Raw genomic sequence first — 19317 nt, 5'->3', positions numbered from 1 at the left:
AAAACTCATTTGTAATTCTTGCTGTGCCTGTACACAGTAAAGTTTAAACATGTGAAGGAACAGAAAAATGGAACCAACAATCAAGAAAACGTTATCTAATAGGCATTGAGACTGAAGTTACCTGGAGGTTGGAAGTAGTAGAAAAGATTTAGAGTGCATAAGCAAATATGGTGAAGAAAGCTGATGGTGCGCGGCTATCAAAGGATAACACATCTGGAGTCTTACAGGCTTGAAGATAAACAAGTGGCCATCTAGCTCAGGAGCAACAAAGCCCACAAGGAAGAAGCACACCAGCCTGAGTGATCATGAAGTGTTGATGGGATCAGGTATCAGGCATATAAGACCCAGAATAAAACCATACCCAAGGTGAATAGGAGAACGGGGGAGGTGGGGGATGGAGAGAGCATAGAATGGAGACCCAATGCCCATCTGTAGATAATTGGACATCCCCTCACAAAAGTGTCACAGGGAAGAGATGAGACAGTCAGGGTGCAGTATTGTACCGATGAAACACACAATTTTTCTCTAGCTCTTTGATGCTTCCTTCACCCTACTGTCATGACCTCAATTCTACCTTGCAAATCACATTAGACCAGAGCATGCACACTGCTACAGATAAGAGCATGCAACTCGGGGAATCCAGGATAGATAAGCCCCTCAGGGTCAACAAGGAGAATAGAGGTGCCAGGGGGATTAGGGGAGAGTGGGGGAGAAAAGGGGAATTGATCACAAGGATCAAACTAGAACCCCCTCCCAGAGGGACGAATAATGGAAAAGTGGGTGAGGGGCAATGGAGGACAACATAAGATATGGAAAAAATAATCTATAACATAAAGAGTTCATGAAGGAGGGAGGGCAGGGAGGGAAGGGGAAGAAATGGGTAGCTGATATCAGGGGCTCAAGTGGGAAGAGAATGCTTTGAAAATGATGATGGCGGCAAATGTGCAAATGTGCTTGACACATTGGAGGAATGCAAGGATTGTGATAAGAGATGTAAGAGCCCCCAATAAAAGAACTAAAAATGTATGCAGGAATTTCAAGAAAACATTTGTCAGAATTACTACACAAAAAGGCAATTTTAGCAGACATCAAAAATATATCAAAGAACCACAGGAAAATATTTTACCGATCTCATGTATACTGAGTCAGAAAATAGAGATGGAGGGAATATTCTCAACATTATTTTATGAGATCACAAATGATGGCTAAGGTTGCATGTCCATCTGGCTAGGCTTGGCAGTTAAATGTAGTTTACTATTTGTGCAATAACATAGTCATTCCTTAAAATGATATCTGATATAATTATCCTCGTGATAAGGTAATTGATGGCCTTTGACCAAGCCATCAGTGCAAAGGTAGTTTTCTCAAGGAGACCAGGGGAAGAAGGACTTGATGCAAAGGGCTTAAGTGGAGAGCAAATGCTTTGAAAATGATGAGGGCAAAGAATGTACAGATGTGCTTTATACAATTGATGTATGCATATGTATGGATTCTGATAAGAGTTGTATGAGTCCCTAATAAAATGTTAAAATAAATAAATAAATAAAGTCAAGAAAGGTGTGCATCGGGGCTGTGTCTATTCAACATACTTCTTCATTCTGTATGCTGAGAAAATACTCTGAGAAGCTGGCCATATGCAGAAGAGAAGGGCATGAAGATTACAAGGAAGGTTTATTACCAAACTATGATATGCAGATGTACAACTTCCTTGATGAGAGTGAAGAGAACTTGAAGCACTGCTGACGGAGATCCAGGACTACAGCTTTCAGTATGGATTACAACTCACAGTAAAGAAAGCAAAAATCATCACAGCTGGCTTAATTGATAACATTATGATAATGGGGGGAAAGCATTGAAGTTGTCAAGGATTTCCTTTTCCTTGGATCCACACTCAGTGCTCATGGAAGAACAGTCAAGAAATACAAGGATGCATTGCACAGGGCAAATACAATGTGCTAGACCTCTTTAAAGTGTTAAAGAGGAAAGATGTCACTTTGAACACTAAGGTGTGTCTGACACAAACCATGGTTTCCTCATTCCATGTGGAAGTTAAGCATGAATATGGAAGACCCAAGAAGAATTTGGGCATTTGAACTATGGGGTTGGAAGAATATTGAAAAGTGCCGTAAACTGCTAGAAGAATAAACAATTAGAAAAAGGCTGCTCCTTACAATTGAGTTTGGTTCTTTGGCCATGCTATCAAGATGGACCAGTCCCGGAGAAAGGACATCATGATTGGTCAAGTAGGTCAGCAAAAACACCAGAAGACCCTGAGTGAGATGGATTGACACAGTGGACACAATGGGTCCAAATATAATTGTGAGGACGGCATCAGACCAGGTAGTGTTGCATTCTATTGTACACAGGGTTGAAATGAGTTAGAAACAACTCAATAGCACCTAACAACAACATACAGATTGAAGACGTGTTGTGAAAGGAGAGCAACCCTGACACACACCTTTCCTGATTTTAAGCCATGTATGGAAGTGCTATGACTTGACATTGACTTGATGGCAGTGAGTTTGGCTGACTTTTTGAGAATATCTTTTTGCTCTGTTTGAATGACTACTAGCTCTTAGACTATGCTCAGTTTTTACATGAGCACAACCAACTGTTCTGGAATTTCCATGCTTCACAATGTTATACATAGTTTGTTATGTCCTACACAGCCAAATTCCTTTGTACATCAATAAAATATCTTTATGGCATTCTGCTTTCTTCAGCTACAAATTGCCTGTGGCTATAAGCAATGTCTTTTCCACAGTGAACTCCTGGCCTTATTTTAGCTGATGATATTGAGCTTCTTTATTATGTATTCCCAGATGTAGTCAATTTGAGTCCTGTGTACTCCATCTGAGAAGGCTACCATTTATGCTGAAAAAGAAGTATTTGCAATGAAGTAGTCATTGGTCTTGCAAAAAATGTGATCACCAACTTCCTTTCTACCAAAAAGACCATATTTTACAACTACTCATCTTTTCTCTTTCCAAGTTTCCAAGTTTCACATTCCATTCACCAGTAATTGTCTCTCATTTGCAAGTTTGATCGATGTCATACTGAAGAAGTTGGTAGAATTCTTTAACCTTTTATTCATTGATTTTAATAGTAGATTCATAAATTTAAAGACTAGCTATAGTAACTGGGTTTCCTTGTAGGCATATAGAAATTATTCTATCACAAGCATCATTGTGCTTCACTATGAGATAGATCTTGAAGTATTCATTGTACATGACACCCTTCCTTTTCAATTCTGGCACAGTCAATCATAGAATTGTTTGATTCAACCTGGCCGATGCCAGCTCATTTCATCTCACGAATGGCTACGATAGTGATCCTTTATGTTTTCCATTTCACTTTTGATGAATTCTAATTTTACTAGGTGTATACTTTATACATCCCATGTTCTGATTATTAATTGATGTTTGCAGCTATTTCTTCTCATTTTGAGTCATGCTCCCGCAGCAAGCAGGGGCCCTGAAAGCTTGGCTCCACCTACATCATGAAGGTTGACTCTACTTTGAAGATGTAATTCTTCTGGAGTCATATTTTCAGTGCCTCCCGACCTGAAGGGCTCATCTTCTAGCACTATATCCCACAAAGCACCACTGTTTATCACAAGATTTTTAGTGGCTAATCCCTCAGGTGCATCCTACCTATTCCTGCTTCATAGTCTGTCTTAAACTAGAAGCCCCACTGAAATCTGTCTACTGTGGGTAACCTTGATGGAATCTGAAAGACTGGTTGCCTAGCTTCCGGCATCACAGAAACATCCAAACCACCGTGGTGTGTTAAACTGACAGACAAGTGGTGACCAACTAAATTAGTTCGGATTAGAAATGTTGGCAAAAATGTACAGCAAATGGAGCAAACATGTTTGCTGGTAGAAGTGTTAAGCTGTGAAACAACTTAAGAAGAAGTATTGATATTTTCCTCATAAAGTTAAATATACATCTGATTTATATCCCAGGATTGAGTGTCCAGATATTTACCTAGAAGTAATGAAAATACATGTCAACAAAATACTTGTTACCAAATGTTATTTATTCGTAATCCAAATGGCTAAAACTTGGAACCCATCTAAAAAAATCACAGTATAGTTACACAGTGAAATAATATCCAAGATGAAGATGAGTGACCTACTTGCGACAAACAACATGGATGAAAATGAAAAGTACTACGATAGGTGAATGAGGCTAGATACAAGAGAACATACTGTATGATTCCATTCACAGCAATTTCCAGAACAAGAAAAACTAATTTATGGAGATGGAACACTGCCAACTGATTAGAATTGTGGATGACTGGAAGTGGGCAGCAGGAGACTTTGTGAAGTGATCAAAACGTTCTTTATAATAGTCGTAGTTACATTCACTGATACAGTTATCAAAGCACATCAAATGGTGTTCGAAATATAGGTGTGTTTCCCTAGAAGTCAATTTCGCCTCAATTAGAGTTAAAAACACCAAAACTTATCTGCACTTACAGACTCTTACCACCATTATTTAATATCCAAAAAATCCCTTTCCATATCTGTTTCTCCATCGAAAACCAACAAGTCTTTCCTGAACCTTCAAAAACTCTCCCTTGTCCAGGAAGCATTTCTTGTTGGTGCTTGTTTTCCTGGCGCTCCCCCATACCTGAAATGTCATGTTTAGTTTAGTCTCATATCCCAAAAAGATAGCAAGCTATTTCAGGGAATGGGATTATATTTTATGCTTCTGTTCTGCTCTCCTCCCATGTAGTTGCACAGTGGGTATAGAGCTCCATGATCACCTAAAGTTTGGTGGTTCAAACCCACCAGCACTCACAGGAGAGCGGCATGTCCGCGTGGTTCCATACAGAGTTAAAGTTGGGGAAACCCTATCGAGACGTTCTACTTCCTCCTCTGGGTTCCCATCAGTAAGAATCCACTCCACAGCTAAGGGGGTTTGCTCTCCCTTTCATTGCACAAAAGACAATGCCAAGAACATAGAAAACCAAATCAAACCAGCAAAAACACTGCACTGAGTTAATTATGACTCCTAGTGAGCTAGGTTGATGAGAGTGGAACTGTATTCCATTAAATTGTCCTGAGTGACCTTTTGGAAGCAGATCACCAGGCATTTCTCCCAAGGGGCCTCTGGGTCAACTGGAACCAGCAGCGTCTCCATTAGTTGCCTGGTATGTTAACTGTTTGCTCCACCACAACATAGAGAGCACGGAGCTTAATTCAATTCCACATCGGTTGTGGCCCTCCACTGTGCAAGGTAATGTGGACAAGTGTGGGAGATTCTCAGATGAGTAAGAAACAGGTCCCTTGATTGGTCCCTTGAAGCACAGCCTCTAATGAATAAGTTAGGCAGACATATAAGTCATTATGATTCCAGGAAAATTGTGAGTAAACAAGAAAGTGTGCCTTGAGAATGGGGGACTGGGATAGCTACGTAATTTGTTGTCAATTTGAGAGTATTAAGAGTGAAGGGGTGGAGTTTACTTGTCAATCAGGTCACAGCTCAATTACCTCATTTGGAGGTGCTAAGGAGATAAATAGCTCTCTGGAAGTGGAACAACACATGCTTACTCCCTGCAAGCCATTCTTGAGGACCAGACTCATGGAGATATGCTAGAGCCCTGGAGTTGTAGGAGCCAGGTAGAGACCCCTGCCAGCACTGAAATGCTTAGACATCCATTGGATCCACAAGATTTCCTACCCACTGGCTGTGATCTTCCTGCATTCAGTGTCATTGCATGTTTCATCAGTCTGAAGGGGACTTTATAGATTGGTGTCAGACATATGAGCTAATATCGAACTTATGGACTTGATCTGGGCAGGGCTGGGATGTTTTCTCAACATTCAATTGCTCTTGTATATAAAGCTCTTTCTAAGACACGCGAGTGTCTATAAATTTTGTTTCTCTAGTCTACCCAGACTAACACAGGGATAGAAAATCAATTCTACCTTGAGAGTTTGGGAAGAGTCTGCTGAAAGAGGTTGAATTTAATTAAGGCCTTGAAGGAGAGATACTTTTCATTTATTGAGAGTTTATTGCATGGCAAGCATAGAGGTAGCTACCTAAGTGTAGCATCCTATTTGATCCTAGCAAACATTCTCTAAGGATGGTCATGTTATTTTCCCATATTACAAAGGATGAGCTTGAGGCTTCCAAAGTCACACAACCAGATCTCACAGCTACTAAATATCCAGTAAGTGGGTTCTCACCCAGGAACCCTAACTCTAAAATCAGAGCTCTTAAGGCACTGTGGTTTTGAGTGTCGTTGAGTCAATTCAGACTCATGTATACAACAGACCCATGTATACAACAGAACAAAACAATTCCTGGTCCTGTGACATCCTCACAGTTGTATCACTGCCGCTTGTTAACAGATTTCCTCTTTGTTGCTGCCCCTTTACTTGACTAAGCATAATGTCCTATAAGTACATCAGCCTAAATCTCCCCATCCTCACTTCTAAGGAGCATTCTGGACGTACTTCTAAGACATACTTGTTGATTCTTCTAGCAGTCCATGATCTAGTCAATACTTTTCACCAATACCATAATTGAAAGGCATCACTTCTTGTTCATTTGCTTTATTCATTATCACACTTTCACACACATATGACACAATTGATTGTACCGTGACATGGTCAGGTACCCTTTAGTCCTCAAAATGACATCTTTCCTTTTTAACACTTTAAAGGAATCGTTTACAACAAATTTGCCCAGTGATATACATAATTTTTTCTTGACTATGGCTGAATAGGTGTTACTTATGAGGCCAAGTAAAATAAAACCACTGACAATTTCAATATTTTTTCCATATCAGTGTCCTATATTAATAGGGGAAAAGATGGGAACGGGTCACAGAAGTACACGGGTGTATGAACTTGTAACATGAGACAGATTTCTAGAAAGTTAGAAGTGGAGGTGCAGGAACAAATTTAGAAGAGTCTTAAAGAGCGCGCCAATTTTTAAAAATTTTTCCTCCACACTATAATCTGGTTCAAAGTTCTTCTTCTGATTGAGTTTGTAAGAAGTAAGTTAACCGGAGACACAGTGTGGGAATTGCACCCGATTTAATCCTGCCACACCGAGGCAAAACACTAAGGGGCTGTAACAGAACAGCAAGGAAACAGAGCGCCGAGGCCCCCAGAGAATGCTGGAGGTAGAATTTGGGGCCAGGACGCGGACTGGAAAACACTCCTAAAGGCCAACAAATAGATAGTCCTTGAACTAACTACAAGCTTTTCTTTCTTGTTGCATTTTGTTTTGTTGTCATTGGTTTGTTGTTGTTGTTGTTTTGTTGTATAATGTTGCTTGGTTGTGCTCTGTCTTGTTTTTGTGCATGTTATTATTTCCACAGGTCTGTCTAAATAAAATAGGCAGGATGAACAATCTGGAGGAGAAAACAATAGGACCGACAGTTCCGGGGACATGGGAGAAGGTGAGGTGGGGGGAAAGTTAGTGGTGTTAACAAACCCATGGACAAGGGAACAAGTGATCCAAATCGGTGGTGAGGAGGGTGTAGGAGGCCTGGTAGGATGTAACCTACCAGTAATCAAGGGTAATGTAACCAAAAGGAATTACTGAACCCAAATGAAGACTGAACATGATCGTGGGACAAGAGGAAAGTCAAAGAAAATAGAAGAGCTAAGAGGCAAAGGACATTTAAAGAGGTCTAAATAAAGGCATGTACATATGCAAATATATTTATATATGAGGATGGGGAATAGATCTATGTGCATATATTTATTGGTATAGTATTAAGGTAGCAGAGGATATTGGGCCTCCACTCAAGTACTCTCTCAATGCAAGAATAGTTTCTTCTATTAAATTGGCATTTCTATGATGCTTACCTTCCCAATACAATCGCTGAAGACAAAGCAGGTGAATAAGCAAATGTGCTGAAGAAAGTTGATGGTGCCTAGCTATCAAAAGCTATAGCATCGGGGATCTTAAAAGCTTGAAGGTAAACAAGTGGTCATCTAGCTCAGAAGCAACAAAGTCCACATGGAAGAAGTGCACCAGCCTGTGTGATCATGAAATGCCAAAAGGATCAGTTATCAGGCATCAAAGAACAAAAAAAATCATATCATGTGTGCTCAGCTCTCTGATACGATCGCTGAAGACAAATGGGTGCATAAGCAAATGTGGAGAAGAAAGCTGATGGTGCCTGGCTATCAAAAGATATGGCATCTGGGGTCTTAAAGGCTTGAAGATAAACAAGCGACCATCTAACTCAGAAACAACAAAGCCCACATGGAAGAAGCACAACAGCCTGTGTGATCATGAGGTATCGAAGGAACAGGTATCAGGCATCACTGAACAAAGAATCATATCATAGTGAATGAGGGTGGGAGTGTGGATTAGAAACCCAAAGCCCATTTGTAGGCCACTGGACATCCCCTTACAGAAGGGCCTCAGGGAAAAGATGAGCCAGTCAGGGTGTGATGTAGCAACAATGAAACACACAACTTTCCTCTAGTTCCTAAATGCTTCCTTCTCCCCCACTATCATGATCTCAATTCTATCTTATAAATATGGCTAGACCAGAGGATGTACACTGGTACGGAAAGGAACTGGAAACACAGGGAATCCAGGACAGATGATCCCTTCAGGACCAGGGGTGTGAGTGAGTGTCGAGACTGGGAGAGTGGAGGGAGGGTGGGTTGGAAAGGGGGAACCGATTACAAGAATCTACATGTGACCTCCTCCCTGGGGGACAGACAACAGAAAAGTGGGTGAAGGGAGACCTCAGACAGGGCAAGATATGACAAAATATTAATTTATAAATTATCAAGGGTTCATGGGGGTGAGCAGGGAGGGAGGGGCAAAAATGAAGAGCTGATGCCAGGGGCTTAGGTGGAGAGCAAATGTTTTGAGAATGATGAGGGCAATGAATGTACAAAATGTGCTTTACACAATTGATGTATGTATGGATTGTAATAACAGTTGTATGAGCCCCTAATAAAATGATTTTTAAAATGAGCAGGGGGGAAAGAAGTAAGTTAAAGGATCATTTGCTACGAAATGCTTACTAACTGTGGTTAGGAAATAGTTATTCTGTACGAGAACTTTCTTTTTCCTTCACTTATGCACTAGCTGTTATTGTTGTGTACCATCAAGCCAAAGAAATGCCGTGTGACAGAGTAGAACTGCCGCACAGTGATGCTAGGCTGTAATATTCTCTGGAGTAGACTTCCAGGTATGTATCCTGGAGAGCCACTGGGAGAGCTCCAGTTGCCAGCCGTTTAGCTAGCAGCCAAACACTAAAACATGGCACCGTCAGGGCCTGTTCTCCTCACATCATGACTTGTTACAATAGTTGCTGCACAGTCGCTTCTGACTGCATGGCTTGCTACGTCTTTACAATTAGAGCTTCATGAACGTTCTCTTTCCTGAGAGATCCGTTGTCACTGAGTTATGTGGGATAGAGCCAGAGAAGTAAACAGAAACTCTACCATCTATATGCTATCAAAATGGCCTTAGGTAAATAAGAGGATTTTAGCCTTTGAAAAATAAGAGAGTCATTCAAATTTAAGAGGCATGTCTTCAGGTTAATTCTATCAGTCCTTCTAAGTCCAATTATTATGAGCCTGTCCCCAAACCAAAAGATCAAAAGAGTTTTCCCAAAAGAGCTTGTCTACTCACTGAGGACACTGCAGCCTGTGGACCTTCCAAGATTTACGATTAAATTCCGCTATTCAAAGTAGATAAATTAGCAAGTTTGATCAAAAGGAAAGTATTAATGTATTCATCAACCTATGACAACGATTGACCGGTCAATGCCCAATGAAAGATTAATCATCTCTACATCACACACAATGCTGATGCCTTTGGCCACTTTTATCCCCATCTTTATTAAGACACCAATTTGCAAAAATAATTGTACTTATTTTGAATTCCAAACCTTGGGTACTATTGTTGCCTGAAGCCCTGGAAATGTGCACAGATTGCAGTGGCGGTGCAATGACATTAGTAGGGAGCTCAAGTATTATACAATAACCTTAAATCAGAGAGAGCCGTAAGAGGCTGATAATGAAGATGAAGTAACGCTGAGAGTACTAACCTTTCATTCTGAACTCAAGAAATGCATTAGAAATATGTTTTCAGAATAGGGCGTAGAGGATGTAAACGCAGAGTAGAATAAAGGAAAGGAAGAGGGGGAAAATCTCTGTTGGGCTAGGGGAGGAGAAATGGAGAGAGTGAGTGGGAGAAAAGCTGTCCTTAAAAGGATATGCATAATTTAAAGACTAGAGAGCAAATCGACTCCACGACAAAAGTCCCATCCATTTAATGCAGGCTGATGATTTCAACAGGAACTCAGAAGGGCCTACCTGCTATCTACGAGAGGCAGCCAGGGCACATTTGCATGAAAACCTTCACTGTTCCCTTTCTATCCTCTAAGGGGCCAACTCATCCTTTCCACCGCTTGTTTCATTCCCAGCAGCTCACAATAACCTGTGTGAACCATTGCTGATTAAACTTTTTAAATAAAACAGAGCAGTATGTGAAATACATGGATGATGACTCATTTGGAAAAAAAAACATAAAGAGTGAAAAACTAAATAATGCATGGGATAATATTTGTTCATGAGTTCTGTAAGCCCAGGTCTTGTGATACCAAATAAACACTAATGGGGAAATGCAGTTTGGGTCCTGGTCGTCCTAGCGTCCATCACAAAGGAGGAGACCACAGTTAGTTACAGCAGAAGTTCTCGAAATGATTAACCTTAGGACTCTTTGCACTTTAAAAAAGCATAGGACGTCAAGGAGCTTTTGCTTAGGAGAAAAAAAATTAATATTTACATATGAATTCAAGTTAAAATAACAATATAACCTTATCACATAAATAACACATTTTATGGAAAATTACTCTATTCCTAAAAAACAAAGACAGAAGGTTGGTATTGTATTGCATTTTTTCAAATCCTGTTAATGTCTGGCTTTAATAAAGACAACTGGATTCTCATAGCTGCTGTTTTATTTAGCCTACTGTGGTATTCCACTTCCTGTGGATTCTGGGAAATCCTGAGAGGGTAGAAGGGCAAACATCAAAAAGATCATTGCATGGGTCTCGGAGAATCCCCTGGATCCCGGGAATGTGTCTATGAGCCTCAGAGTTCCAGGAATCACGTCAGAGAGAGCGAAGTGATTGCCCAAGAGAGGTGTGGTCTCCAACGAGGGAGGTCTGGGCTGCAGCATGTCCCGTGAGCCCTCATAAGGGGAGCAGTACTTCACATGGTGGTGCACCCCAACCTCGAAATCGGGCTGATAATAAATGCAATGGAGGGTGGCACAAGATTAGCCCTACAGAAAGGAGGTATATAAGCATTTCCCTATTTCTCATAATTTACAGCTGTTGGACAAGATGTGAGTTCGTGAAATCAATACTTCCAGTAATTGATGTCAAGTGCATTTTGTAATTATGTTTTGTGGTCTGTGACTTTTATGAGCTTGCTCCATAAAACAATTAACAACTCCATAAAAATAATGCTTTTGACATTGTTATGGTCACTTAAAATCTTCTACTGTATTCATGCTGTGAAAAAGAAAACTAAACTTTGTTTCATTTTTCATCACCAAAATAAGAAAATTGTGTCTCTTCTAGCCAAATAGTTCTATTTTAATTCTAAATCCTTGCAGGACAAATTTGCATAGTGGTTAAGAGAATAACTTTGGAGCCAGATGCACATAAGTTTGAATCCCAACTCTAGGCCTTACTAGTTTTGTAATCTCTTGGGGTCTCCATGCCCTCATTTCTCAAATGGGAGCAATATACGGAATCCAGATTTTCAGGAATCAGGGAGGCTGGGTGAATCCCTGAAATTAGTTTTGCTCAGAGTGAATCTTTAAAGCTTAAATCAAAAATATCCCCTAAAATGTTCTTGACAAGAATGTCCTCTTGGAGCATGATGCTCTTCTAAGATCTATTAAATGGGATCAAATTAAAACAGCTGCTTAGATAGAAATTTAGGAGGCAGTGAATTCAAGTTAGTGGGATAGGAAGTAATTGGAGAAGGACGGAGAGAATCATTACACAGCTCAGAGTATCACCATGGTCACTAAATTCCACATGTAGAAATTATGGATGCATATTCTGTTTGGGAGTCGGCTTAAAAACAAAAAGAATGTGTGGATTGTGATAAGAGCTGTATGAGCCCCCAATAAAATGATTTTTAAGTAAAATAAATAAATTATTCAATAAAACTAGTAATCATAATAGTGGCCACCTCATTAGGTTGTTGTGAGGATTAAAGACAGGACCGATTAAAGAGGAAAACCCTGGTACTATTCTTGGCATTTAGAAAGCACTAAAATGGTCTAATGGTTACACATCAGGCTGCTAAGTGCAAGGTCAGCAGTTCAAAACCACCCGCCACTCCACAAGAGAAAGACAAGGCTTTGTATTGCTGTAAAGACTGTCAGTCTCAGAAACCCACAGGGGCAGTTCTACCCTGTCTTATAGGGTTGCTATGAGTCGGAATCAACTCCCTGGCAGTGAGTTGGGTGAAAAAAAAAACAACCTGTATTTTATTCCATAACTCAGTGGTCAAGGCATTCAAGATGCCCCTTCTCGTTCAGTTTGGATTCTGATTACCCCGGGTTCCAGGAACGCAGACTGGGGAGATATTAGCAGGTCCCACCCGGCCAGACAAGTCCTATCCTGGTAAGGCAAGCACCAGGATTGAGGTCAAATAACCCCTTCGACACTTAGGCAGCAAGAACTTCTGATGATTGCCCAAATCTTAGCATGCTTCCTCTGTGAAGAGTCCCATGTGCATGCCCCGAGGCCCCCTTCCCCATTCTCTTGGATCAGTTGAACTTTTCTACCATTACTTCCCACTCAGATACACATACATTTCCAGTGAATGCAAGGCGGTCATAATTATCTGACAAAGACCTACCCCATTTAGCAGTCAACCAGCTCTTTCCCAAGGCTCAAACTGGTTTTTGAGTCTTCCTTGACTTTCAATAAACTGCTGCCCATGTTTAACAATCCAGACTTTACCCACCCAGCATATAGGTACTGGAAACCGACCGTGCATCGAGCAATATGCTACCTTTCAGGGTCTTCACTTAACACTAGTGCTGTCAAGTCAATTCCCGCCCAGGACGGGTCAGCGTGTGTCCGAGCAGCAGTGTTCCACAGGAATTTCAGTGGCTGATTGTTCAAAAGTAGATCATCAGGGTTCCCAAGCACTTCTGAGTTGGTCCAAACCTCCAGCCTTTCAATTAGCAGCCAAGCGCCACCCAGGGGCTACGGAAAATCCACAAGGCTTCGCAATTACCTACTGCCACGTTCACACAGTTGCCCCCCTCCCCCTGCCAGAGCTGAAACAAGCGTCTTCATACATAATGAGGGTTCCTGACACTCTTTTCTTGAGCCCATTATTTGATCACTGCAAGCACTGTGCAGAAAATTAAATTGAGCTGTTAAATTGTATTTATGTATCCAGTTATTCACATCTCAGGCCCTCCTTGTTCTTCCAAAACCACAACTGACAACCAGAGGAAACGAGAGCACCATCCGTGCCCCAAGTCTGCCAGTTTTCTTCCTTGAACTTCGATGTGACTAGAGGTCCATTTACCATCAAGAATAGGAGCATCATTCGGTTTCCCATTAATCAGTAAGAGGCCAGCCCAGAGGTTTGCTAAACCTGGGCAGCTTTCCCACTGCAGCTGCAGTGATCTTTGTAAAGTGTGAATGAGATTATGGCACTAGCCACTCAAAATGAAATTCATATTTCTGATTTGGAAATATAAGGCCTCTGACTTCTCTAAGGCTACCATCGCCATTTAGTCTCGCCCATAGCTCTAGCACATTATTTTCTACCACTTATCACTATTTGAGCACCGCTGGTCTTCGGGGTGTCGTACTGGGGTGGTTTGTGTGTTGCTGTGATGCTGGAAGTTTTGCCACTGCATATATCCGTACATATCCACGAGAGACCGATTTCACCAGAGCTTCTAGATTAAGTGGGTTCAGGAGAAAGACCCGGTGTTCCACTTCTGAAAATGAGCCCAAGAAAACCTCATAAATTACAGAACATCAGCCACTAGAAGGTTCATCGAATCAAAAATACTTTGAGTTCTGCCACTAACCTGAAGATTGGGTTAAAATCCTCCCAGAAGTACCATATGTGACCAGTAACTCATAATTTTTTAAAGATTGTAAAATTTTACATTCTAACTATGAATTAATTGATTTCATGTTCGAGGGAATTTTAGGATGGCCCGAAAGATGTGGTCAAAAGAGTGACATAGAGAATGAATTTGAACGTGGGGGTTGTAGCAGCTCTCCCTGCAGTCCTCCTGGCTGTTCCGCTAACTGTGAGTTAGTTTAGCATCTCATTCCTGTGCTTAACAGGGACAAAGAGATGGACACTTGGGTGACTCATAGTGCTAGCAAATATCCTAGCAGCTAAAATGGTCCTTAGACCCTCGCTAGTCCACCCTACTTTAACAGAATGAAGAAAAACTCATTGGGAATGTGTGAGTCACTGCAAAAAGATCTGTAGATCTTTGTCTTGAAATACAAGCCTTTATCACGCTCAGACTCTCAGTTGACTCCATTGTGTGGGATTTTCAGAGAACTGAGAGACTTTCAAAGGAAGTTTGTTTTCCCCTTGTTCCTGTCATTAAAAGTCATGGTGAGGTCTCAGTCCAGTGACTCCACAGATGATCAAGTGTCACCAGGGGTGAGAAGGCTTGAGTGTGGAAAAAAAAACCTCTGAAATTAGTGACTGAGAGGGAATATAAATAAGTAAATAAAATTAACAATGGCAGTCTCAGAAACTCGTGACCATCTCTTTTTTTTTTTTTTTTTGCTGATACAACCAAATGTCTCATTCATTTTTCTTCCAAGGTAAAGAACCAGGAGTACTGGCTGGAAGCACCAGTGAACCATGTGCTTGAGAGAAGAGATAGCCAGTGAGGAACACCCTTTTTCTATTGTCATGTACGGAATACATTTACAAGTCTACCCTGCCTTTGTTTCTAAGGAGCTGTACATTCTAGAACAAATGGACTGGCCATCTAATTCTGAAAAAACAGCCAATGAAAGCCCTAAGTGACAAAAGTGGTATAATAGATGTATTTCTAGCGATGAATAAAAGAGTTCAATGAAAGTGGTTGTTGAGTCTGCTTGTGTACAAACACCTCACGGAACTTGGTTTCTTGGTTTGGGGGTGGAGGGTCATGCTTGCATGGGCACCCAAGTTAATTGGTCAAATGACATCTTTAGAGCTTCTGCTGTAACTCCAAGTTCGTAATGTAGTGCTTGGCATTTTAAAAGCTTGTGAGTGCCCATCCAAGGAGCAGTGCACCGGAGGAAGGAGAAAAATGAGAAACAGGAAGAGACTGTAGAACATGTGTCCAATTGCCTCTGTATATAACTGCCTCCTTTAGCAAGAGGTCAGATGAGCTAGATGGTGCCCAGCTACCATTGCTGAACATTTTCATGAGAAAGTCTAGGTGGGAAATGCAGGACAAAGCTTCAAATTCTCATACAATCCAGAATTTCAGGAGCCATTGAGGCTGGATAAATCCCTGTAACCATTGCCCAGAAATCATCTTGAAAGTTTAAATAAAGAATATCTCTTAAAGTCTTCTTAAAATCAAGCAACCATATAGCTTAACTAGTTTTAAAATGCCAGCCACGCGCATTGTACTCTTTTAAGATCTATCTCTGTGGGGTCAAATTGACAACAGCAATTCCAAAGATTCCACAGGAAATTGAGGGGGCCGTGAGTTTCTGATAATGAGGGCGAAACAACTCAGAGAAGGAGAGTGAGCATGGTTGCACAACTCACAAAAACACAACCAGTGGTGCAGACCTGTGAGTGCAGAGAATACTGAGTAAGTGTATGTTCTGTTGTGTGCATGGCCAACAACATAAAATGACATAGATTGGTTTGCGGGGGCGGGGGGTGCAATAGATTGGTTTTCAAAAGAAGAAGCTGTACTTCGCCAAAGGAGGCAGTGAAGGCCATATTCCGGAGAGGTTTCACCCTCCTTTCCCACACAACGCCTCCGTGGGGTCACTCCTATTCTGCTCACTGCTCTCTGACTGGTACCCAAATCCCCAAATGTTCAGCACCAAAGTTAATGCACATTGACAGCAGGGGAGTGTTATTCTTTCACAGAATTGGGAGAGAGAAGTAGGGAGGGCGGGAGGAGGTAATTGAAGTTGCTCTTTTGTTGGGAGTGCAGGGAGAAATTCTTGCTTATATCAGCAGCTTGCCAAGTCCCACCACCATTCCTACCCCCCCCCCCTTTATTTTATTTATCTCTTTACGACTTATCTGACAATGCTATAACCATTTCCTGTTGTATGCTGGCTGCGGAAGCTTTCTCCAGGCCCAAGAGCAAATCAATAAAAGTAAGCCATAGCGATTCATAAAAATAAAATTGTCATCATTATTGTTCAATTATTGCTGTGTCTGTGGAAAGAATCTCAAGAACTGAAGGTTTCTTGGCTAATATTTATAATCTGCATTGAATGGTGCTAATGAATGAGTGGGTGTGCATTAGACTGAAATGCGATGGTGTTTGAGTTATGCCACGTCCAGGTCTGATTGCTAATGTTAAATCCATTAAAGTGTCTCTTAGATCTGCCTTAATGTACTCCCCTGCATATAATAGAGCTTAAACATACCCGTTTACTTAGCTTTTCATTATGGGTTGAATATTTGTCTTTATTACATTATCCCCATGATAAATTTGACTTATGATAGTTTCAAAAACAGCACTTCGGGAAAGCTAAGCTTTTAAGAAGCTACAGAAGAAGCTCTAGATTCCCCCGTCTTCCCACAGGTAACAGATGCCCCCAATCATTATTACTTTTAAAAGATCAAACTGTTCAATCCAAGCGTATTCCCGATCACAAGATCCAAATGCTCGGGGGAAGAAGGCATTTTTCTTCTGGGAAGGAAAATAAGAAACAAGAATGAAAGCTATCTGCCTGGGCTGCCACCTTTGGAGTGTCTCTGGGGTGGAAAGCTCTTTGTGTCTATTTAAAACGCTTCTGCCTGTAGAAATCCATGAAGCACGTGTGTAAACAGGAACAACGGGTTGGTGAGACTTAGGCATAATCATCGAGTCCCCTCTGAGGTCAACCATTTCACAGGGATTCTGTAAAGGACATTGAGTATGAAATAAACCCACGGCCTCCACTGCCTTCCTTTAATCTACAAGCATTTTCCATTCACAGCCCCAACAGTCCCAGGCGACAGACGCCAAGTCAATTTGGGGTGTATTTCTGATGCTTCTCCGCTCCACGCTTCACCAGCCTGACTGGACAGCTTAGCTTGCTGCTGAACCCGTGTTTGGTGATGCGTATCTGGATTAGGATGAGAAACAGATTTCCTGTTTATTTCTGAGAATGCTGCTGCAACTGCAACTCCAGGGATCTGATCCGGCCTCTTACAGGAGCCCAAGATGGAGATGGGAGACAGGATAGGAAAAGGGAATTCTGAAGATTGGATGAGATGCAATAAGATCAATAAATAGGATCAATAAATAACTAAGTTCCCCAGGAAAACACCTGGATATCAAAATGATATGTCCGTGATTCTCCACATACCTCCATGATTATTTGGTTCCCAGCTGAAGAAGATGACTCTCATCAATCGATACCCAGTGGGCCTTTGTGAGGCACAAGGAGCAACACAGAGTATACCTATACCATAGAGCTTCTTCCCTCAGAGAGCTTATAGTCTGTTTTATTTCCCTTTGCTTCACTGAAGAGAGTGGGAAAATAATGATCAATTTGCAGGCCACAAAATAAATAACAAATTCAACATGGGCAACCTGGACAGTAGTACTGTGTGCACCATCTCACTGCTATCTCATCTGTGCCATTTCCTAGTGACCTTCCAGGACAGAATAAACCTGCCCCAAAGATTCCCAAGACAGTAACTCTTTACAGAAATAGAAAGCCTCATCTTTCTCCAGTGGGGTGTCTAGTATTTTCAAACTGCTGACCTCGTAGTTTGCAGCCCAACCTGGGGCCCACTGCTGCAGTAGACTAGCCCTCACAGGGCATAAGTGAAGTAAGGTGGGCTACAGGTGAACCTTGAAGGAGTAAATTTGTTGGAGAGGTAACGAGCAAGCCAAAGCAACAGGGGAACAAGTATATAGTGTATGGCAGAGTATAAATGGGAGCCTGATAGCACAGTAGTTCATCACTCAGTTCTTAACCAGGAGTTCAGCAGTTCTATCCTACCAACAGCTCCGTGGGAGATCAATGTAACCGTCTGCTTATGTAAAGATTTTCAACCTTGGAAACCCTACAAGCTGTTCTACTCTGTCTTACAGGATTGCAATAAATCAGAATTGACTCAAAGACAGTGGGTTTGGTGTGGGTTTGGGGTTTGTGTTAATATAGGGAGAAAAAGTAAATGTACGAGGTGTCTTCAAAAAGTTCATGGAAAAACTGGAGTTAAAAGATCTTACAACATGGCCCTGCCTCACACTCACCCCCATGAAGAAATGACTGAAGATGCGGGAACCATAAGAAAGTGTGGTGGAGAAACAAGATGTTTCCTGGATTTTATGAATCATAGAGTCTGGGATATTAAAGATGTCTCAAAAGAAGTAGCCTTCTAAGCAAGGAGTCAGCAGAAGAAGCACACCAGCCTGTGTGATCCAAAGACAGTTAATAATAACATCCAAACGTGGAAAAGGGAACAGTGCCCAAATCCCAAGCACCCAGATTGCAGAAAACTGGGGCTAACAGTAGCAGCGCCAAGTCCATTGACAGGATCACTACATGAGGTGAGCCTCCAGTGACTCCCCAGTTGACACAGGCGCTAAAAGAGACAACCCCAAAATCAGGGAGTGCTCACTTTAAAGGGGAGGTTATCAATTCTACTCAAGCTAGAACGTAACATCTTGTAATACAATCTTCCTACTGACCCCATGTTCATTCACTCTTTACTTTAATATCCTCTGCTGGCTATTAAACTGAGGTCTCCATTGCTTTTGAATGGCCATTGTCGATCAGTCCTTGCCTGGTGTGTGCCTAGTCTTTTACACTTACTGCCGTCGAGTCATTGCTGACTCATGGCAGCCCACGGTGGGTTTCCAAAACTGAAAATGTTCATAGGAGTAGAAAACCAAGTCTTTCTCCTGAGAAGCTACTGGTGGTTTCAAAGCACCGACCATGTGGATCACTGCCCAGTGCATAACCACTACACCACCAGGACTCCTTTATAGGAAAACTGGGATTGATGGAAATAAGAAGATAATAACTTGTTGATGATTACCTGGGGACACAGACACGGGTAGCAGGGGGAATCAATATCAAAGTATAAGCTAAGGGGGGGTGCTGCAA

The sequence above is a fragment of the Tenrec ecaudatus genome, chromosome 5, assembly GCF_050624435.1.
Source record: "Tenrec ecaudatus isolate mTenEca1 chromosome 5, mTenEca1.hap1, whole genome shotgun sequence".
Classification (NCBI taxonomy): Eukaryota; Metazoa; Chordata; class Mammalia; order Afrosoricida; family Tenrecidae; genus Tenrec; species Tenrec ecaudatus.
The sequence above is the reverse complement of the archived record's forward strand: the minus strand, read 5'-3'. Positions refer to the sequence as shown.